Source organism: Elephas maximus, chromosome 2 (assembly GCF_024166365.1).
Source record: "Elephas maximus indicus isolate mEleMax1 chromosome 2, mEleMax1 primary haplotype, whole genome shotgun sequence".
Classification (NCBI taxonomy): domain Eukaryota; kingdom Metazoa; phylum Chordata; class Mammalia; order Proboscidea; family Elephantidae; genus Elephas; species Elephas maximus.
The window spans coordinates 222,238,076-222,261,544 of NC_064820.1; the positions used below are offsets into that span (position 1 = coordinate 222,238,076).

The window sequence follows — 23,469 nt, forward strand, 5'->3', positions numbered from 1 at the left end:
TAATCTTTTGGATTTCTGCATGCTGTCTCTCTATGGATTCTTGCAACTTATTAATTTTTCCACTATGTTCTTGAATAATCTTTTTGAGTTCTTCAACAGTTTTATCGGTGTGTTCCTTGGCTTTTTCTGCAGTTTGCCTTATTTCGTTTGTGATGTCTTGAAGCATTCTGTAAATTAGTTTTTTATATTCTGTATCTGAAAATTCCAGGATTGTATATTCATTTGGGAAAGATTTTGATTCTTTTGTTTGGGGGGTTGGAGAAGCTGTCATGGTCTGTTTCTTAATGTGGTTTGATATGGACTGCTGTCTCCGAGCCATCACTGGGAAACTAGTTTTTCCAGAAAATCCGCTGACTGGTACGCTGGCTCCAGGCTCTGAAAACAATCGCTGCCTCTCCGTATTTGTTCGTTCTCTGTCTCTAAACCTGTGTTTGTTGTTCAGGGTTCGTAGATTGTTATGTATGTGATCGATTCACTTGTATTTCCAAGTCTTCGTTGCAAGAGGGATCCGCGGTCTCGTCCACCTAGTCCGCCATCTTGGCCCCGCCTCATGATAGACATTTTTATAATGTTAAGTCTTCCTATCCACGAGCAAGGTATGTTCTTCCACTTATGTAAGTCTCTTTTGGTTTCTTGCAGAAGTGTACTGTAGTTTTCTTTGTATAAGTCTTTTACATTTCTGGTAAGATTTATTCCTTTTTATTTTATCTTCTTGGGAGCTACTGTAAATGGCATTGATTTGGTGATTTCCTCTTGGATGTTCTTTTTGTTGCTTTAGAGGAATCCAACTGATTTTTGTATGTTTATTGTATATCCCGATACTCTGCTCAACTCTTCTATTAGTTTCAGTAGTTTTCTTGAGGATTCCTTAGGGTTTTCTGTATATAAGATCGTGTTATCTGCCAATAGAGATACTTTTACTTCTTCCTTGCCAATCTGGATGCCCTTTATTTCTTTATCTAGCCTAATTGCTCTGGCTAGGACTTCCAGCACAATGTTGAATAAGAGTGGTGATAAAGGGCATCCTTGTCTGGTTCCCGATCTCAGTGGGAATGTCTTCAGGCTCTCTCCATTTAGGGTGATGTTGGCTGTTGGCTTTGTATAAATGCCCTTTGTTTTGTTGAGGAATTTTCTTTCTATTCGTATTTTGCTGAGAGTTTTTATCATGAATGAGTGTTGAACTTTGTCAAATGCCTTTTCTGCATCAATTGATAAAATTATGTGATTCTTGTCTTTTGTTTTATTTATGTGGTAGATTACATTAATTGTTTTTCTAATGTTGAACGATCCCTGCATACCTGGTCTGAATCCCACTTGGTCATGGTGAATTTTTTTTTTGATATGTTGAATTCTATTGACTAGAATTTTGTTGAGGATTTTTGCATCTACATTCATGAGGGATATAGGTCTATAATTTTCTTGAGGTGTCTTTACCTGGTCTTGGTGTCAGGGATATGCTGGCTTCATAGAATGGGTTAGGTAGTATTCCATCCTTTCCTGTGCTCTGAAATACCTTTAGTAGTAGTAGTGTTAACTCTTCTCTGAACATTTGGTAGAACTCTGCAGTGAAGCCGTCCTGACCAGGGCTTGTTTTTGTTGGGAGTTTTTTGATTACCTTTTCAATCTCTTCTTTTGTTATGGGTCTGTTCGTTTAGTTGTTCTACCTCTGTTTGTGTTAGTTTAGGTAGGTAGTGTGTTTCCAGGAATTCATCCATTTCTTCTAGGTTTTCAAATTTGTTTGAGTACAGTTTTTCATAGTAATCTGATACGATTCTTTTAATTTCAGTTGGGTCTGTTGTGATATCGCCCATCTCATTTCTTACTCGGGTTATTTGCTTCCTCTCCTGTTTTTCTTTTGTCAGTTCGGCCAATGGTTTATCAATTTTGTTGATTTTTTCAAAAAACCAGTTTTTGGCTTTTTTAATTTTCAGTTGTTTTTCTGTTTTGTATTTCATTTAGTTCAGCTCCAATTTTTATTATTTCTTTTCTTCTGGTGCCTGTGGGTCTTTTTTTGTTGCTCTCTTTCTATTTGTTCAAGTTGTAGTGATAATTCTTTGATTTTGGCCCTTCTTCTTTTTGGATGTGTGCATTTATTGATATAAATTGGCCCCTGAGCACTGCTTTTGCTGTGTCCCAAAGGTTCTGATAGGAAGTGTTTTCATTCACATTGGATTCTCTGAATTTCTTTATTCTACCCTTCTATAATCTGGTCTTTTTTGAGCAGGGTATTGTTCAGTTTCCAAGTGTTTGATTTCTTTTCCCTGTTATTGATTCCTACTTTTTTGGCCTTATGAACAGAGAAGATGCTTTGTAATATTTTAATGTTTTGGATTCTGCTAAGGCTTGCTTTATGACCTAATATGTGGTCTATTCTAGAGAATGTTCCATGTGCACTAGAAAAGAAAGTATACTTGGTTGCTGTTGGGTGGAGTGTTCTGTATATGTCTAAGAGGTCAAGTTGGTTGATTGTGGCATTTAGATCTTCCGTGTCTTTATTGAGCTTCTTTCTGGATGTCCTTCACTGAAAGTAGTGTGTTGAAGTCTCCTACTATTATTGTGGAGCTGTCTGTCTCACTTTTCAATGCTGATAGAGTTTGATTTATGTATCTTGCAGCCCTGTCATTGGGTGCATAAATATTTAATAGGGTTATATCTTCTTGGTGTATTGTCTCTTTAATCATTTTATAGTGTCCTTCCTTATCCTTTCTGATCGACTTAAAGTCTATTTTGTCAGAAATTAATGTTGCCACTCCTGCTCTGTTTTGATTGTTGTTTGCTTGATATATTTTGTTCCATCCTTTGAGTTTTAGTTTCTTTGTGTCTCTGAGTCTAAGGTGTGTCTCTTGTAGGCAGCATATAGGTGGATCTTGTTTTTTAATCCATTCTGTCTCTTTATTGGTGCATTTAGTCCATGTACATTCAGGGTAATTATGGATAGGTATGAATTTAGTGCTATCATCTTGATGTCTTTTTTCGTGTGTTGTTGATGGTTTCTTTTTCCCCCTTGATTTTATGTGCTGTGTAGATTTTCTTTATATATTGCCCTTTCCTCATATTTGTTGTTGTATTTTGTTTCTGCTGAGTCTGTATTTTTCCCTTGTATTTTATTTTGATGAGTAGGTTAGTTTGTCTCCTTTGTGGTTACCTTATTATATACCCCTATTTTTCTAAATTTAAAACTAACTTTTATTTCTTTGTATCACCATATCTTCCTCTCCATATGGAAGGTGTATGATTACATTACTTAAAAAAAATCTAGTCCCTCTTTATTATTTTAATGTTGTGTTTTATACAGTAACATCGCTGTTACACCCTGTTTTCCTGTTTTGGGCTTTTTTTTTTTATTCTTTGTGTTTTTGGATTTCCCTGTCTGGGTTGACTTCTGGTTGCTCTGCCCAGTGTTCTAGTCTTGGACTGATACCTGATATTATTGATTTTCTAACCAAAGAACTCTCTTTAGTATTTCTTGTAGTTTTGGTTTGGTTTTCACGAATTCTCTAAGCTTGTGTTTATCTGGAAATGTCTTAATTTCACCTTCATATTTAAGAGACAGTTTTGCTCGATGTATGATTCTTGGCAGGCAATTTTTTAAATATGTCATCCCATTGCCTTCTTGCCTGCATGGTTTCTGCTGAGTAGCCCGAGCTTATTCTTATTGGCTCTCCTTTGTAGGTGAATTTTCGTTTATCCCTGGCTGCTCTTGTAATTCTCTCTTTATCTTTGGTTTTGGCAAGTTTGATTATAATATGTCTTGGTGACTTTCTTTTAAGATATACCTTATGTGAAGTTTGATAAGCATCTTGGATAGATATCTTCTCATTTTTCACAATATCAGGGAAGTTTTCTGCCAACAAAGCTTCAGCAATTTTCTCTGTATTTTCTGTTATCCTTCCGTGTTCTGGTACTCCAGTCACTTGTATGTTATTTCTCTTGATACAGTCCCACATGATTCTTAAGGTTTCCTCATTTTTTAAAATTCTTTTAGCTGATTTTTCTTCAAATATATTAGTGCCAAGTGATTTATCTTCAAGTTCAGAATTCTGGCTTCTACTTGTGCAATTCTGCTCCTCTTTCTATTGAGTTGTCTATTTCTGTAATTTTATTGTTAATCTTCTGAATTTCTGATTGCTGTCTGTCTGTGGATTTTTCCAGCTTATTAAACTTTTTCATTATGTTCCTGAATAACCTTTCTAATTTCTTCAGTTGCTTTATCTGTGTGTTCCTTGGCTTGTTCTGCGTATTGCCTCATTTTCTTCCTGATGTCCTGAAGGTTTCTGCGTATTAAACTTTTATATCCTGCATGTGGTAATTCAAGGGATGCACTTTCATTTAGAAGATCCCCGGATTCTTTGTTTTGAGAGCCTGTTGAGGTGATCACAGTCTGTTTGTTTATGTGATTGATATTTACTGTTGTCTCCGAGCCATCTGCAAGTTATTGTATGAGTTTGTGCTTGCTTACTGTGTCATAGCTGCTTGGTTTGTTTTGTTTGGTATACCCCTATGGGTGGCTTGAGTGTGCTAGCTTGATTATTTTCATCTTTGGAGCTCTGGTGTCCTGTCCCCAGCTGGCTAGAGCTGTTATCAGGTATATCAGTCTAGGAGTCCATTCAGTTTTCTTGTATGAATTCAGCTCAGGTTTCCAGGTAGCTGATCATCAAGTGTGTGGTATAGGCTCTGTCCTACAGTCTTAGAGGGGCAGGGGTGATTGGCGTATATATCGGTATCTGATTGCAGCAGGGGGTCATGCTCTGAACAAGGCAGGGGGCTGAGAACCGACCCCCAGGTGTCTCTGAAGAAAACGTATCTCTGTTCCCTAGAGTGTGCTGGTGGGTGGTTTCTGCAGAGGGACCATGGGCACCCAGAGTTTTTGGTTGTAAGGACTAGGAGGTAGTGCTTACCTTTGCATCCCTGTCATGGGTGGCTGGGTGACCTGAGTGGAGCTTCCAGTCTTTAGGTCCGTGATGTGGGTAGGTGAGTACCTTGTTTAATAGGCAAAGCAATGTCCAACATCGAATACCAACCTCTCCACCACATAGTTGAAATGGTTGGAGTTTGCCAACAGCGGCCTATTCTCCCAAAATAGGCCCATACAGATCCATGCAGAAGGGAAAGGTGCTCAAAGTCCATGGATGGTTTATGCCTAGACAGGAGCTGCTTCTGTCCTGAGCTCCCCTGGTTAATGGAGCTAGCAAATTATCTTTTCCCCCCCACTTGCAATTTTTTTTCCTTCCCCAAGGCCAGGAGAATGGCTCTAGGTGCTCACCAGGGTGTATCTCAGGCCCAGAGTTTCAGCTGCTGAGGCTGGCTTGGGGGTGTGGGGGGTGCGGTAAAATATCCACAAATCCTTAGCTTTTGCTGAGAGTGCCGTTCTCCTTAGGTTTTGGAGGTGTGAGTGGGTTGTCTGGCTGGCTGCCTCTCCCTGAGGAAGCTGCTGCAGAACGCTAGGACCAACCTGCCCCCGCCGCCACCAAGGCTCCAGAAATGGTGCCTCAGGGCTCCCTGCGGTTCAGGTCTGGTAACTCTTCTCTGCTTCTGAATGGTCTCTTCCTTCCCCTGCCCCTCAGTTCATTGTCTAAGCTTGCCTTTGATGCTTAGGGCTCCCACCTTGTCACAAATATACTCATTTCACTTGTTTTTTCGGGTCTTTGTTGTAAATAGTGCTCACCGGAAGCGTCTGTCTATTCCGCCATCTTGGCTTCACCTCCCTGAGTAGTTTTTATATATTGTCTTTTCCTCTGTTTCATTGTTGTTGATTTTGTTTTTGCTGAGTATTTATGTTTTTCTTGTATTTCATTTTGATGTGTAGGATTGTTAGTCTCCCTTGTGGTTACCTTAATATTTATCCCTGTTTTTCTAAGTTTAAACCAAACTTTTATCTCTTTATATTACCTTGACTTCCTCTCCATATGAAAGATCTGTGACTACATTTTTTAGTCCCTCATTATTGATTTAATGTTTTCATCTTTTAAATAATGAGATTGCTGTTTCCCTGTTTTGAGCATTTTTTTTTTAATCGTGATTTATTTTTGTCATTTCCGTATTTAGGTTGATATCCGGTTGCTCTGTTCTGTGTTTTAGTCTTGGGTTGTTATCTGATGTTATTGATTTTCTAACCAGAGAACTCCCTTTAGTATTTCTTATAGTTTTGCTTTGGTTTTTGCAAATTCCCTAAACTTCTGTTTGTCTGGAAATGTCCTAATTTCGCTTTCATATTTGAGAGAGAGTTTTGCTGGATATATGATTCTTGGCTGGCAATTTTTTTCCTTGAAGGCTTTATGTATGTCATCCCCCAAAACATGGAATGCTTCATGAATTTGTGTGTCATCCTTGCGCAGGGGCCATGCTAATCTTCTCTCTGTCGTTCTAATTTTAGTATATGTGCTACCAAAGCGAGCACTGTTTTTAGCTTTAATTTAACCATTTCTGTACTCTTTGATAGCTTTTCCTTCCTGTAGACGTTTCTCCAAAAAAGAAATAAAAATCTAGTGGGGATGGTTTATGAGGGAAAACATGTTTCCTTTTAAAATACTCACAGTGAGAGAAAAGTATGTGTTGATAGGACTCAGCGCAGTGTTGGTGGGCAGACACTGTTGGGCTTGTGGTTTTGGAAAGTTCTTCTGACTGACAGCCTGTAGGCTGGAGTGGAGTTGAGTGTGCCTGGAGGCAGTAGATAAGGTGGTGGCAATGGGTATCTGTGGTTTGTGTGACCGAGTGGATTTCGGACCATTCAGTCTGAAAGGAAGAGCGAAGTTTGAGATGTCTGTGGTAGGTACGGTTGGCATTTGTATCTGTGGATCTGGACCTTAGGCAAGAGATGTGGAAGAACAATGTGGATTTGGGGATTGTTTTGTGTGTGAGCCTGGGTGTGGGTAAGGGAGGCATTTTCAAATAAGAAGAATGCACCTGAATTTTAGGAGCAGGAGGAGGAAGAAAAGCCTATAAAGCAGAACAAAACCAAAACCAAACCCTTTGCTGTTGTTGAGTCGATTCCAACTCATAATAAAGCAGAGTCTGAGTGAAAAGTCAAGGAGGTGAAAGGAGAACTGGAGCAGACTGTACCTCAGACACCAAGGACTCTGACAGTCACAAGGAGAAAAGCTTGGGCGAAAATGCCCAACGTCACAAAGAAGTCATTGAAATAAAACCTGCATAAAGTCAAGGTGCCATGTGGCTCAGCCTTGACATTGTATCATTCAGAGAAACACGGGTCTGATATCCAACAGGCAATTTGAATCTTTATTGAAGTCTTTCAAAGAACACTAAAAATAATTCCACCACTGCCCAACAAAATTTTGAATCCTTGCCTTTACTCTAAATCTGCCACCTCTCATGTTTCCCACCCCCTTTCTCCGAATTCTCCAAAAATCTATTCAGTGCAGCCCCTGTTGACCTTTTCTTTTACCTTAGCAGCTCTCATCTTCGGTGCTGATTTTTCTGCTCGTGACTTTTCCTTTTCCAACATTTAACAATTCTTCCCTTACCTATTACCCTAATTCCATGCAAGGAACGAACTGATAAAGGCAGTATTCTTGATAGATTGTGGATGGGGAAGAGGCCATCAGTATTCCTGTATTAATTTTTTCCTGAGCCAAAGAAGGCTCTTAGTAACTTTTGGCAGAGTGATTTTAGATAGCAGTGGGAGGGAATTCTGTTAAGGATGGGTTACAGATTAACTGATTAATGGAAGAGGCAGTACAGGTCATATGTTGTTGTTATGTTGCTGTTGGGTACTGTTGAGTTGGATCTGAGTCATAATCACCTTATGTATAACAGAAGGAAATGTTGGCCAGTCTTGTGCCATCCTCACAGTAATAGTGTATTTGAGCCCATTGCTGCAGCCACTGTGTCAGTGCATCTCATTGAGGGTCTTCCTTTTTTTGCTGATCCTCTACTTTACCGGGCATGATGTCCTTCTCCAGGGATTGGTCCCTCCTGATAACATGTCCAAAGTAAGCGAGACGAAGTCTTGTCATCCTTGCTTCTAAAGAGCATTCTGGTTATACTTTCCCAAGACAGATTTGTTTGTTCTGGCATTCCATGCTATATTTATTATTCTTCTCCAACAGCATAATTTAAATGCATCAATTCCTCTTTGGTCTTCCTTTTTCATTGTCCAGCTTTTGCAAGCATATGAGGTAACTGAAAATACCATGTTTGGATTAGGTGCACCTTCGTCTCCAAAGTGACATGCTTGGTTTAAAAAGAAGCAACATCAAGTGACATTTTTTTAAAAGCGGCCTTTGTAGCAGATTCATACATTGTAATACATCATTTGATTTCTCAACTGCTGTTCCATGGCCATTGATTGTTGATCCAAGCAGCTTGAAATCCTTGACAGCTTCAATATTTTCTCTGATTATCATGATGTTGGTTATTGGTCCAGACGTGAGGATCTTTGTTTTCTTTATATTAAGGTGTAAACCATACTGAAGGCTGTGGTCTTTGACCTTTATCAGTAAGTGCTTCAAGTAATCTTCAGTTTCAGAAAATGAACTTCCAGCGTCACAGCAACATGCAAGCCACCACAGTACAACAAACTGACAGATGGGTGGTGCAGTATACATCCTGGGGCTGTAGCAAGGCAATTAAAGCATCCCAGCATTTCTGTGTTAATTTTTTCTGACCCAGAGATTTCCCCTGAGAAGTGACTACTGGACTCTAGTATTAGAAAGCTGGAGGTAACCTTGACTGAGCCAGTAGATTAGATATGGGAACAGGGAGAGTGAATACTGGTTACAGTGGTTCATCTAGCGGGGGAAGCAGAGATAGGTAACTCCATCCCTCGCAGTGAGGGGCAGGAGGGTTTTCCCTGACCAGCTCTCCTGCACCTTGGTCTCTTGTAATAAGGGAAATAGGGGTGACTTAGCCTCACTCTTCACCTGTGTGGTAAGGTGTCCTGAGCTCAGTAATTTGGAGAAAGTTCATTCTAAAGTATTGTGTGTGAAGAATTGCATTTCCCTGGTTTTGTACTTACGTAACACCTGGTGGTGTGGTTAACAAAATATTGCTGTGGAGGCCTCTGGATAGACCTTCACTATGATCTGGGCAAGAATCATCTGTAACCAGCACAATATTTATACACAAATGACAAATATATTAGTGCAAATGATTTATCTTCGAGTTCAGAAATTCTAGCTTCTACTTGCTCAATTCTGCTCCTCTGACTTTCTATTGAGTTGTCTAATTCTCTAATTTTATTGTTAATCTTCTGAATTTCTGATTGCTGTCTGTGGATTTTTCCAGCTTATTAAGCTTTTCATTATGTTCCTGAATAATCTTTCTGATTTCTTGAGTTGTTTTATCTGTGTGTTCCTTGGCTTGTTCTGCGTATTGCCTCATTTCCTTTCTGATGTCTTGAAGGGTTCTGTATATTAAACTTTTGTATTCTGCATGTGGTAATTCCAGGAATGCACTTTCATCTAGAAGATCCCTGGATTCTTTGTTTTGAGAGCCTGTTGAGGTGATCGTGGCCTGTTTCTTTGTGTGACTTGATATTGACTGTTGTCTCCAAGCCATCTGTAAGTTATTGTATGAGTTTATGCTTGTTTACTATGTCATAGCTGCTTGGTTTGTTTTGTTTGGGTATTCCCCTGTGGGTTGCTTGAGTGAGATGGCCTACTTTTGTCCCTGGAGCTCTGGCGTCCTGTCCCCAGCTGGCTAGAGCTGTTATCAGGTGTACCAGTCTAGCAGTCCATTCAGTTTTCTTGTATGAATTCAGCTCAGGTTTCCAGGTAGCTGATCATCAAGTGTGTGGTATAGGCTCTGTCCTACAGTCTTAGAGGGGCAGGGGCGATTGGCATATATACCAGTATCTGATTGCAGCAGGGGGTCACGCTCTGAACAAGGCAGGGGGCTGAGAACTGACCCCCAAGTGTCTCTGAGGAAAATGCATCTCTGTTCCCTAGAGCATGCTGGTGGGTGGTTTCTGCAGAGGGACCATGGGCACCCAAAGTTTTTGGTTGTAAGGACTGGGAGGTACCAGTTATTTGTGGACCCCTGTCGTGGGTGGCTGGGTGACCTGAGTGGAGCTACCAGTCCTTAGGTCCCTGATGTAGGTAGGTGAGTACCTTGTTTAATAGGCAAAGCAATGTCAAATGTCAGACACCCACCTCTCCACCGCACAGCTGAAATGGTTGGAGTTTGTCAACAGGGGCCTCTTCTCCCGAAATAGGCCCACACAGGTCCATGCAGAAGGGAAAGGTGCTCAAGGTCCACAGACGGTTTATGCCTGGACAGGAGCTGCTTCTGTCCTGAGGTCCCCCAGTTAATGCTTATCTTTTCCCCCCAGTTGCAAATTTTCTCCTTCCCCAAGGCTAGGAGGACGGCTCCAGGTGCTCACCAGGGTCTATCTCAGGCCCAGGGATTCAGCTGCTGAAGCCGGCTTGGGGGGTGTGGGGGCCACGGTAAAATATACGCAAGTACTTAGCTTTTGCCTAGAGCACCCTTTTCCTCAGGTTCCGGAGGTGTGAGTGGGCTGTGTGGCTGGCTCCTTTTCCCTGAGGAAACTGCGGCCAACCGCCACCGCTCCGGGAATGGTGCCTGAGGGCTCCCCGCAATTCAGGTCCAGTAACTCCTCTCCACTTCTGAATGGTCTCTTCCTCTCCCTACCCCTCAGTTCGTTGTCTAAGCTTGCATTTGATGCTCAGGGCCTCCAGCTTGTCACAAATATACTTGTTTCACTTGTTTTTTTGGGTCTTTGTTGTAAAGAGGGCTCGCAGGAAGCATCTGTCTCTTCCGCCATCTTGGCTCCATCTCTCCTTGCTGTATTTCTTCTAAGACTGATTTGTTCCTTCTTCTGGAAGTCCATGGTATATTCAGTACTCTTCACTAGCACCACAGTTCAAATGCATCAGTTCTTCTTCTGTCTTCCTTATTCACTGTCCAGATTTTGCATGCATATGAAATGATTGAAAAGGCCATGGTTTGGATCAGGCTGCTGGCAATCTTTGATGTTCCTCTGCTTGTAGCTGCATCTGCTTCCATGATCACATAGTGTCTTCCTGCTGTGTGTGTGTCTCTCTCTCTGTATGCCTCTTCATAAGACACTACTCAGAAGTGATTAGGCTTAGGACCCACCATACTCGGAATGGACTTGACAGCAACAGGTTTTTTTTTTTTTTAATACTCTGGTAATGCCCCATTGGAAACCCTGGAGGCATAGTGGTTAAGTGCTATGGCTGCTAACCAAAGGGTCGGCAGTTCGAATCTGCCAGGCGCTCCTTGGAAACTCTGTGGGGCAGTTTTTCTCTGTCCTATAGGGTTGCTATGAGTCGGAATCGACTCGATGGCACTGCGTTTCGTTTTTTTTTGTTTGTTTGTGTAATGCCCCATTAACATAACAAAGAAACCCTATTCTCAAACAGTGTCACATTCATAGGTACAGGGTTTTGGACTTTAACATATCTTTTTTGGGGGCAGAGAAATGTCCATAACACCTATCCTGCTACTTAACTGACAGTTGTTCACTGCTTCTGTATTAGAGGCAGGAAATGACCCCCAGGGGGCTCTGTGGCTTGCCCCTTTGTTCCTGGCTCCCTGATTGCTGCCATACCCTGGAATGGTCCCTGGGCATGCCTTGCCACCACTCCTTTGCTATTGTTGCATCTCCTTCTAACCCTGCCTTGTCACTCAGCTCTGTCTCAGCTTCCTCCTCTGCCCTTGCTCTTGGCAAAGACAAAACTGAGCCCGAGATAAATTCATCAAAGGCTATGTATTCATAAACTTGCAGGGAGGGCACTACATCCTGGGTGAATCCTGGCTGCAATGGCCCTGAAAAGCTGCATGGCCTCTTCTTCTGCCTTGTCACTCAGTTCTGTCTCAGCTTCCTCCTCTGCCCTTTCTCTTGGCAAAGACAAAACTGAGCCCAAGATAAAATCAGCAAAAGCTATGTATTCATAAACTTGCAGGGAGGGCACTACATCCTGGGTGAATCCTGGCTGCAATGGCCCTGAAAAGCTGCATAGCTTCTTCTTCTCAGGGTGCACCCAGGTACATCTGAGTACTCGACAGATGCTGATTGAATGGAAACCTGCCTTGACCCTGATGGGCCTAGAACTCCCACATCCCACCCCTCCTGGGATGACTGTCAACAGTCAGGAGGTCAGAACCTTTATTCTGGCCCACCCCGGATGGGTGCTCCTGGGTGACCCGGGTTTATAACCTCCTGTGGACACTCTGGTTGTTGACCTTCCTCCTTCTGCTTCCATTTCTCTCTTTCCTTGCCCTTCCTGCCCCAGGATATGCCCTTGCTGGGTTGGGGCTCCTCCAGCCCTCCTAGTTCCAAGCTTTTCTTTTCTTATTTTTTGAAAATTTTTATTGTGCTTTAAGTGAAAGTTTACAAATCAATTCGGCCTCTCATACAAAAACTTACATACACGCTGGTATACACTCCTAATTGCTCTTCTCCCTAATGAGACAGCCCGTGCCTTATCTCCACTCAATATTTTCGTGTCCATTATGCCAGCTTCTAACCCCCTCTTCTCTCATCTCCCCTCCAGATGGGAGGTGCCAGCATAGTCTCAAGTGTCTACTTGATCCGAGAAGCTCATTCTTCACCAGCATCTTTTTCTATCCCATTGTCCAGTCCAATCCCTGTCTGAAGTGTTGGCTTTGGGAATGGTTCCTGTCCTGGGCTAACAGAAGGTCTGGGGGCGATGACCACTGGGGTCCTTCTAGCCTCAGTCATACCATTAAGTCTGGTCTTTTTACGAGAATTTGGGAAGGCATCCCACTGCTCTCCTGCTCTCTCAGGGGTTCTCTGCTGTGTTCCCTGTTAGGGCTGTCATTGGTTGTAGCCGGGCACCATCTAGTTCTTCTGGTCTCAGGCTGATGTAGTCTCTGGTTTATGTGGCCCTTTCTGTCTCTTGGGTCAAGCTTTTCTTCTTGACCTTGACCTGAGGATGGCGGTTTCAGCAGCTTTGTGGCTGACCTCTTGTGGATTTTGAAAAGATTTTTCTCTGTCTGTGAAGGGCATGAGAGTTAGCTGAGCCTGTGTTTGGAAAGGCAAAGTTCAGTGGTGGGTAAGATGGTTTGTAGAAATTGTGACAGCAAATGAGGCTTTCCGTTGAAAACCAGAATTAGGAAATAGAGTATTGTATAGTGAGACTCCTTTGAAAAACAAATTGACCAGTATTTTTATATTGGAAATTTGAGCCTCTTCCCATATGCTCAGCAGAAAAAAAAAAAAAAAAAAAGGACCCAAATGTTATTTGGGACCAAATCACATAAATAAAATAGCTGATCATTCATTCACTCCTTCAATAAATATTCATGAAGAGATAAAGAGTTTGGACTCTGGAGCCAGACTGCCTGGGTTCAAATCCCAGCTCTGTGTGACCTTGGGCAAGTTACTTAATTTCTCCATGGCTTCATTTTCTCAGTTGAAGTTAGTGATACTAATAGTATCACTAATAATAATAATACTTGGCTGTCCACGATTTACAACATATTTATGATGAAGTGCACTTAACGACTGTCTATTTTTGTACATCTTACTATTGGTAATATGCACTTAACAACTGTCTATTTTTGTACATCTTACTACTGGTAATATGCATTGTATACAATTTTGCATCGCATAATTTGCTGATGTTATCATTCTCAGATGTTCAGTCCCAGGTGTTCAAAGATGGGATTTATAGAGATACTGATAATCAAAAGCAATAATAATGAAAACTAAAAAAACAGAGTCATTGGAATGGAACTCCGTCATAAGCTGGAGACTACCTGTATTTCATAGCAGGTGGTTATGAGGATTAAATGGTATGATAAGTATAAAGTTTTAGAAGAGTGCCAGGGGTAAAATAAATGCTACGTAAGTTTTTTTTTAAGTTCTAGCAATTATTATTATTAACTATTGCCATTTTTTGCCTGTTATGTGCCAAGCACTTTACCGGGCAGTCTAATATTGTTTTGGATCAACGATGAGGTGTGAAAAGAAAGAAACAAAGTCAATTTTATTTAATTAAAAAAAAAGAAAGAACTTGGTTTTAAAAGCAATTGTCAAAAAGGTATGCTAGAACTATTTTGAGTAACAGCAGAATTGCTGGAACAAGATGGCTAATGTCAGGGGAGAATATTTAGTTTGTTGTCTAAATTTCTGCCCTTCCCCCCTTTTAGCCTCTGACTCTCTGTAGTTATCAGAAGCCATTCCTAGATGTTCCTGTGTTAGTTACCAGCTCTGTGTATCCTGTTCTTGCTGTTTCTCATTTGTTTCTTAGAGGTGTTTGGCTCTCAGTGTGTTTCCTGAACTCTGAGAGCTCCTTTTTAATCTCTTTCTGGCTCCTTGTCGTCTCAGGTTTCCCTTCTTGTTTTGCTGATTTCATGTTCTCCTTAATATCTTGCAGCAGTAAATCGTTTATTATGAAGACTTCCCTTCCATTTCTGGGAGTAACTTTTCTTCCAGCCTGGCTTCTTCATTTGTCTTTTGCATATTCCCTTTCCTTCCTCTCCCTTTCTTCTGTCCCTGCAGCCCTCTTTCCCTTCCTTACTGTAGTATTTATACATATTTGCTCTGCCGTTTCTTTTCATACTAAGCATATTTAACAAGGGCAGGTTTAGCTGTACCTGCAGATACAATTTGAGTGAATTATCCCTGATTGCCTCTCTCCTTTGTGAACCATGTATCCTCCTCAGAGCTTTAGTTTGTGTACAGGGTGTGACATTTTATCTGCTTTTCTGTTGCCTGAGACTATGAAGGAGGAAAAGGTACAGCAGAATCGATGATAATCAGGATTGATGGATTTAGTTGCTACCTTTTTTTTTTTTTTGCTCTGTAATTTTATTAAAAGTTGCTCTTTGGGTACACTCAAATTTCAGATTGTTCTCTGATTCCATGCATAGCTTGGAGACACTAAAATTCTTTTCTAAATTATGAAAAATTTCAAACCTGTGAAAAAGTTAGAATAGCAGGTAGACCACATGTGAGCAGTCCCACCACATATGAGCAATCCCACGGCCTAGCCCTGTTTAGCACCTGCTTTAAGAGCTAATAAAATATTAAAGCTGTCATTGAAGCCTCTAACTCTCCCCGGTTCTCTCCACCTATTTTTCTCCTTCTCACTATCCTGAATTGTACTGATCTTTCCCATACCTGTTTTACATCACTATCACATACTGAAGAGCCTTCAAAAGTGGCTTAAGTAGTAAATCTATAGGGACCCACTAGAAACTCAAGCCAGATTCAGAAGAGGACGTGGAACCAGGGATATCAATACTGATGTCAGATGGATCCTGGCTGAAAGCAGAGAATGTCAGAAAGAAGTTTACCTGTGTGTGGATCGTAGCAAATTATGAGTAACATTTTGAAGAATGGGAATTCCAAAACACTGAATTGTGCTCATTAGGAACCTGTATGTAGACCAAGAGGCAGTTGTTTGAACAGAACAAGGGGATACTGCGTGGGTTAAAGTCAGGACAGGCATGCGGCAGGGTTGTATTCTTTCACCATACCTATTTAATCTGTATGCTGAGCAAATAATCCAAGAAACTGGACTATATGAAGGAGAACGGGCATCAGGATTGGAGGAAGACTCATTAACAGCCTGCGTTATGCTGATGACACAACCTTGCTCGATGAAAGTAAAGAGGACTTGAAGCACTTAACTGATGAAGATCAAAGACCACAGCCTTCAGTCTGGATTGCACATCAACATAAAGAAACAAAAATCCTCACAGCTGGACTAATAAGCAACATTATGAAAAATGGAGAAGAGATTGAAGTTGTCAAGGGTTTCGTTTTACTTGGATCCACAATCAACGCCCACGGAAGCAGCAATCAAGAAATCAAACAACGACGCATTGCATTGGGAAAATCCGCTGCAAAACCTGTTGCCATGGAGTCAATTCCAACTCATAGTAAAAGACCTCTTTAAAGTGTTAAAAAGCAAAGATGTTACCTTGAAGACTTAACTTGCACCTGACCCAAGCCTTGGTGTTTTCAGTCACCTCATACACATGTGAAAGCTGGACAGTGAATAAGGAAGACCAAAGAATCGACACCTTTGAATGACGATGGTGTTGAAGAATGTTGACTCTAACGTGGAGTGCTAAAAGAACGAACAAATGTGTCTTGGAAGAAGTACAGCCAGAATGCTCCTTAGAAGCAAGGATGGCGAGACTAAGTCTCACATACTTTGGACATGTTATCAGGAAGAATCAGTCCCTGGAGAAGGACATCATGTTTGGCAAAGCAGAGGGTCAGTGAAACAGAGGAAGACTCTGGACAAGATGAATTGACACAGTGGCTGCAACAATAGGCTCAAACATAGTAACGATTGTGTATAGGGTTGCTATGAGTTGAAACCAACTCGGTGGCACCTAACAACAACAACAACATCACGTATGTGAGCATCTATAAATAATATGTATCATTGTTTTTGCATTTTTCAAGCCTTTAAAATGGTTTCATACTGTCATATTGCAACTCTTTTTTGTTCATTGTGTTGTTGAAATTTATCCATGTTGAGGCATATATCCATTTTCACTGCTATATGAAATTCTGTTGTAGGATTATTCCATATTCAATTCAGTTATTCCTTTGTTGATGGGTGAGACTATTTTCATTTTTCATATAAAAATGCTGCAATGAACATTCCTCTGCATATCTCCTTTTGTGCATATGTGTGAGTTTCTTTAGTGTATATACTTAGACAAGAATAACTGCATTGAAGAGCATGTGTATCTCCATCTTGCCTAGATATTCAAGAATGCTTTCCACAGTGGCTGTACCAGTTATACCAGCCACCTAGTACATGGCTCGGCAATTCAGTTCCCGTGTCTCCACATCAATATCAACACGTAGAATTATTGGGTGGAAATTTAATTTTTTGTTAATATCATTGTTTTAACACTCATTTGCCTGATTGCAGTGAAGCGTATCATACACACACACACACACACACACACACACAGTAAAATTTGGATTTCTTTTTTTGTTTTAATTGTCTGCTCATATCTTTTGCTCAGTTTTCATTTGCAGTATTTTTTTTATTGCCTTGTAGAATTACATTTAGAAATTGTAGGTACTAACCCTTCATTTCAGTAATATACATGGGAAATACCTTTTCCGAGTCTGTGGTTTGTATTTTTACCTTTTGGAAGGTATATTTTATTGAGTAATCATTTTTAATTTAGTCAGATTTACCATTTTTGCATGTATGGTTTATACTTTTTGTCTTAAAAAATTCTTCCCCACTCTAAGATTTTAAAGATATTCTCCTATATTTGCCTCTAAAAGTCTTAAAGTTTTGTTTTTCACATTTAGGTTTTTAATCCTGCTTGGATTTGTTTTTGGTTTGTTGTGAGTTAGAGATTAAAATTTAATTTTTCCACGTGAGTAGTCAGTAATCTCAGATCATTAATTCAAAAGTCAGTCATTTCCTTGGCAATTTTTAATACTATTTCTGTCATATCTATTTTGATCTCTGTTCTGTTTTATTGGTTTATTTTTCTATGCCTCACAAGTACTTCATTGACTTCAATGTGGCCTTGTATCTTGATATATAGAACAAATTTGTCCATTTTGTTTTTCTTTATAGTATGTGTATCTTTTTGGGGGAGGGCGTTTATTGTACATACAAATTTTAGGTTCAGTTGTCAAATTCAGTCTGAAATTGTTCCTATTTCTGGGTGCTCAATTCTGTTTGCCATTGGTATATTTTGTCTGTTTCTGGTCGAATATAACATTGCCTTAATTGCTATATCTTTTTGGTAAGTCTTGCTTGGTAAGGTAAGTTTCCTCATTTTGTTCTTTTTAGCTATTTTCCCAGATTTTTTAGCTGTGGAGAGAAATGGCATCTTTATAATATTGAGTCTTTGTATTTCTGAACATGGTATATCACCACTTATTTCAGGTCTTTTTTATTTGTTATTTATTATATTGTCATTTGTTGTGTTTTTATTGAATGTCCTTCAGTAGCATATTATAATATAGCAATCTTGCACAGCTTTTGTTAGACTTGGTCCTTAGAACCTATCTTAGTTTTGGATGTTCTTGTTAAATTTTTGTTATTGTTGCTGCTTTTTAAAAACTTTTATTTTGAAATAATTCTTGCTTTACAGAAAAGTTTCAAAAATTATTCAGAGTGTCCCAGTATACTTTTCACCTAGCTTCTCCTGGTGTTTACATAACCATAGTTCAGTTATTGAGAGCAGGAAGTTAACATTGATGAAGTACTTTTAAATAATCCATACACCTTAATTGAATTTTGCCAGTTTTCCTTCTAGTGACTTCTTATGATCTAAGATCTCAGCCAGGACCCCACATTGCATTTAGTTGTCATGTCTGCTTATTCTCCTTCAATGTGTGACAGTTTCTCAGTCTTTCATTTTGGAAGAGACCATCACACTTATTTTGTAGAATGTTCCTCGGTTTGGATTTGTCTGATGTTTTCTCATGATTATATTGAGGTTATGCATTTTTGGTAAGAATACCATAGAAGTTTGATAATATTAACTTTCTCATTGGTTCTAATAGCTTATATGAAGAGTCTCTTGAATGTCTTATGTATGTAATTGTATTATACATTTTGGTTATTTGTGTCTTCCTAACATGAGGGGGAGGATTTCACTTCCCCAATCTCTTGAAGTTAGGAATGGCCATATAGCTTTTTCTGGCCAATAAAATGGGAATGGAAATGATGTGTGCCAAAACAGATGATTGCAGGTACTTGATTTTCCAGTTCTCTTTTGCTCTGCATGTATAAGCACATATGAATATGAACATGCCAGAAGATCAAAATAACATAAAGTGATAAATGAACATACGAAGGACAGCTGCCTTGAAGAGTAGGTCAGCAACGAACATTGCCTCTGTGAAAACAAACTTTTGTGTTAAGATCCTGAGACTTTGAGGTTGTTTGCTACTGTAGTATAACGTAGTCAGTCTGGTCAGATAAAACAGTCATCTTTTCAGCAAGTAAGTATAATTTGGTTCATTCTCATTCAATTCTGATATCGCTTGTTTTCTTTTCTGGTCTTATTGCACTGGCTAGGACCTTTAGTCCGATATTAAATAAAAGCAGTGATAGAGTATCCTTGTCTTAATCTTAATCTTCACGGGAATACTTTCTGGTTGCATTATTAAGTACGATATTGTTTTAAGTTTTTGATAGATATCTTTTTATCAAATTAAGGAAGTTACCGTTGAGCTTACTGATTTCTTTTTCTCTCTTTTATTTGGATCTTTTGAGATAATTGTGGATTTATTTCTCTCCTTTCACTTACTGACATAGGATAGTAATTCATTTTATGATGTTTTATTTAGAAACTTCAAGTTCTTGTTCAAAAGGGAAGTTGTTTACTGTTTTTTTCTTTTACTGTCTTTATCAGGATTTAAGTAATTTTTCCATTCTCTGAAACAGCTTATACGAAAGAGAGATTTTTTTTGACACTTTCGTTGTTGTTGCTCCTGTAAAGTTGGGTAAAACAAACAAAAAAAAAAAAACCCATTGCCATCGAGTCGATTCTGACTCACAGCGACCCTATTGGACAAAGTAGAACTGTCCCATAGGGTTTAAAAGGAGCAGCTGGTGGATTCAAATTGCTGACCTTTTGGTTAGCAGCCAAACGCTAAATCACTGTGCCACCAGGGTTCTCTAAGTCTGTCTGGGTTATTGTCTTTTAGGGTGAAGGCAGGTGGACTATTGATTATAGGTTCAGTGTCATGAATTGTTACTTGTTTATTCAGGCTGTATTTCCTCATCAGTGAACTTTGTTAATTCACTGTTTGATACAAATTTAGTTCATCTGCACTTTGAAATTTATCGACATGAAGTTGTTCTTACTATTCCCTATGATTTAAAAATTTATACTTCCTTGTGACTGTGTACTTTCTTCATTTTTAGTATTGTTTATTTATGCCCCTTTTTTCTTGTTAAACCTTGCTAGAGCTTTATTTATTTTATTAGTTTTTTTTTTTTTTTAAAGAAACAGTTTTGAATTTGTTGATCTTTTCTTGGTTCTTTTATTCTTCATTATTATTTTACTACTTTTGCTTTTTGTTCATATCCTTAGTTTTTTCCTTTTCCTACTTTCTTTAGGTTTATTGTTCTTTTTCTAGCTTCTTGAATTACATGCTTAATTAATTTATATTAAATCTTTGTGTTTAAATTCAGTGCTGTAAGTTTATCCCTAAGTAATTTTTAAATTGTAGTCCACAGGTTTTGATATGCTGTTTTTTTCATTGCTGTTTGATTTAAAGCGCCCATTGGGTCATATATTACTTCAGGAGAGCCATTGAAAGCTTCGAAACATACATTTTTTTGCCCATTGATTTTATTGCTGATTTTTAATTGTGACAAATGGTACATGTACAGTTGAAAAGAATGTTTATTCTTTGTTTTTTGAGTGCCAGGCTCTCTCTGTATTTCTTAAATGAAGTTAATTGAGTTGATTCTCAAGCCTTTATTCTTACTAATTTTTCATCTCTTTGAATTTTACATTTTTGAGAGGAGTGTGTAAAAATACCATTTCTTCACGTGATATTGTAAGTTTTGTGTTGTATGTTTGGTTGCTGTGTTGCTACAGGCTTACAGGTTTATCAAAGATCTGTATTATAGCACTTTCGTAATGTTACATGAGGGACTGCTATATCATCCCGATGGTTTTTGGCTTGAGTACTTTTTTGTCTTAACATTAATAACACTCCACTGTTTTTTTTACCCTAATATTTTCAGATATATCTTTTCCCGCCTATCTTTGTAGCTTTACTTTGGATGTGTCATTTTTAAGCCTGCATAGAGGTGGATTTTTTCCCGTCTGATAATTTCAGTTTTTAAGTAAATGAGCTTAATCCATTTAGAATAGATCTGATTTCTGAGGCATTTTGACTTAATCCTATGATCTCATTATGTTTTGTCTTTAATAACTTTTTTGTTTCATTCTCTCTCTCTCTTTTTTTTTTTTGGTCTCCTTGCTAGACTGATCAAGTTTTCTGTACTCCCATTTTCTCCCGTTGCTGGTTTGCAAGCTATAGAATATATTTCCATTCTTTCAGCAATTAGCCTTAATTTTAACCATATATTATCTGAAGTATTTTGTGTTTCTAGAATTTTCCCTATCATGATAAGAACATCATTAGCACACCTTACCTACTTCCGAAAGGTCACAGCCGTTGAAAACCCTGTGGAGCACAGTTCTGCTCTGCAACACAGACGGTTGCCGTGAGTTGGAATCATCTCAAAGGCTACTGGTTGGTTATCTTCAATTCTGGGAAATTCCCAACTAATATATCTTTATATCTCTCTTTTCTGAATTTCTTACCATTCTCTTTTCTTCAAGAACTCTTATGAGAGTAAATTGATCCTCTTGGCCCAGCCACTACATCTCCTTTTTCTTTCTGATAAATCCTGGTTGTTGGAGATCAGGCAGTCCCTGGGTCATGAACACCTGACTTATGGACAACTCGTACTTAAGAATTGACTATCCTAAAACCTATTATATTAAAAATATGAATTAAATATAATGATTTGTAATAACAAACTCACCCACTACTTTGACGCTCATGAAAACATTGTGTGACTTGGAAGTGTTTCTTGTGCATAGAAAGGTAAAATACTATATACTAAGACAAACATTTGACTAAGTGATGCTAAATAAAAACCGTATGGACCTCTTGCATGAAGTCAGGCACAATGCCAAGTGTTGGGCATCTTTGGAGGGAAGCAGTTGCTTATCACAATTGGACATGAATTAAAGAATTGAGATTCCGGTGAGGCAAATGTTTGAGAGCTGGCCTTATGTAGGTGGAGGTATTGACAGAAGGACACTAGTCAGCATTTCAGTGATACTGCCTGTCATGAATGTTCCACAGCTAAACTCTCAAAGTTTTCTGGAGAATCCATAAATAGCAGATTTTTGGGGGGTGTGGGTAGGGAGGATACCTTACTTACACTGGACTCATCAAAGCTGTTCCTTTGTCCATCTGTAACAACCCATAACACAAAAACGCAAAGTGGTTTGTGAGTGTTATTTCTGCAAGTAAAACAGACAGCTTGTGCCTAATGAAAACTGATAATGCAGAAAGAACACCATGTGGGAAAGTTAAATGGTTGGAGAAGAAGAGTTAGGATGTTAGAAAAGCATTTTTTATATATGATCTGTTCCTAGTGACTCCTATTCACAGAGTCCTGTTGATGCCCTTCTCTGGTGCTCAGGACCCAACTCTAGCCCCCCTAGTCCAGCTTTTCTTGCTCTCTGTTTGATTTCCTTATTAGTCTGCAGGGTGTGTTCTTCACAAAATTGTTCTAGCATTGAATGAGTTTGGGCAGCCCTGCGTATAAAATCTTCCTTTTTGAGATTCATGAAGCATGTTAACTTCTTAAGTTTTCCGAAAAGTCCTGCCAGAAAGAAACCTGTTTAATTTTGTTTCATCCAGTGATTCCCCAGTTTATTTGACAAAGGACCCATTCTTCACCCCTACCCACTCGGCTCTACCACCTCCAAACACACAGAGGTCCTCTCGATGTCTAGAAAACTGCCTCTACCAAGAGGAAAAAAAAAAAGGAAGGACTCTACAAATTCAGTAGCTCTAATCACGGCCTTCCTTCAACCTTTGATTCTTTTCTTTTTATTTTTTTATTAGCAGTTTTATTAAGGTACAATATAAAAACCAAACCAAACCCGTTGCTGTCGAGTTGAATTCAGACTTGTCGTGACCCTATAGGACGTAGTAGAATTGCCCCATGGGGTTTCCAAGGCTATCATCTTTACAGCAGCAGAATTCCACATCTTCTGCAGAGCATCTGGTGGGTTCAAGCCACGGACCTGGTTAGCAGCCAAGAGCTTAATCACTGTGTCACCAGGGCTCCCTAGGTATAGTATACATATCATAAAGTTCACCCATAAAGTTTACAATTCACTGTACCCATAATCCTTAATGGATACAATACTCCATGGTCATGAGCCCTTGGGAAAGATGTTGACTGGCATTCATTCCTACTCTACTTTCCTGTCCACCCTGTAGTTCTCTGTCAATCATTTATTGCTGTCCTAGTCTGCCCTGTTCTCAGGCTTATCCAGCCAGCTTTGTTCTTTTCTTTCCATACCCCATGTTTCCTCAGCTGTTGGTCTTTGAGGTGGAGTTTTATTTAAGTCAATTGCCTACAATTGCCTCTTTTTCCTTCCTAAGGAGTTGTAATCTGCTTTCTGAGTTTCAGCCACCATAACTCCACTGAAGTTGCATTTTGGATTCTGAGAGCTTCTTGCTTCTCAATTCTCCCTAGGATTAACGGTGGTAACAAATTCTTCATCCCTGAGGCTTCTTTCATCCCTTGAACACTCCTCTGTAACACCCGAGATGGGTAGTGCAAAATATTACTGATAAATACGCACTCTCTAAAATAGACTGAGCTGCTAGAGATTAATCTTGGGAGATGTGGGCAATAATTCTGCATCAGTTAATTTACCCAGTAGATAAGTATTTAGGGGACATACCACGTGCAGGGTTTAGGAGTGTGGATTCTGGGGTTC

The 23,469-nt window shown here is 39.4% G+C and overlaps 1 protein-coding gene and 1 non-coding gene across 24 annotated transcripts in view; one reads left to right on the forward strand and one right to left on the reverse strand.

The window, feature by feature from the left end:
* The window catches only part of B3GALT5 (beta-1,3-galactosyltransferase 5), a 172,538-nt gene that overhangs the window by 100,156 nt on the left and 48,913 nt on the right, over positions 1 to 23,469 (forward strand). For 3 of the 23 annotated variants that reach the window (XM_049874877.1, XM_049874878.1, XM_049874885.1), the window contains exon 1: positions 9,366 to 9,518. The exons of 17 other annotated variants lie outside the window; for them this stretch is intronic. The gene's annotated coding sequence lies outside the window, so the exon portion shown is untranslated. Of the gene's footprint in view, positions 1 to 9,365; positions 9,519 to 18,421; positions 18,917 to 23,469 lie in introns of those variants that run through there. 3 more of the 23 variants (XM_049874876.1, XM_049874881.1, XM_049874886.1) reach the window with 1 other exon arrangement.
* On the reverse strand, positions 6,291 to 6,397 carry LOC126070770 (U6 spliceosomal RNA). The gene has a single exon (XR_007516291.1). It is a non-coding gene; the product is annotated as a U6 spliceosomal RNA (small nuclear RNA).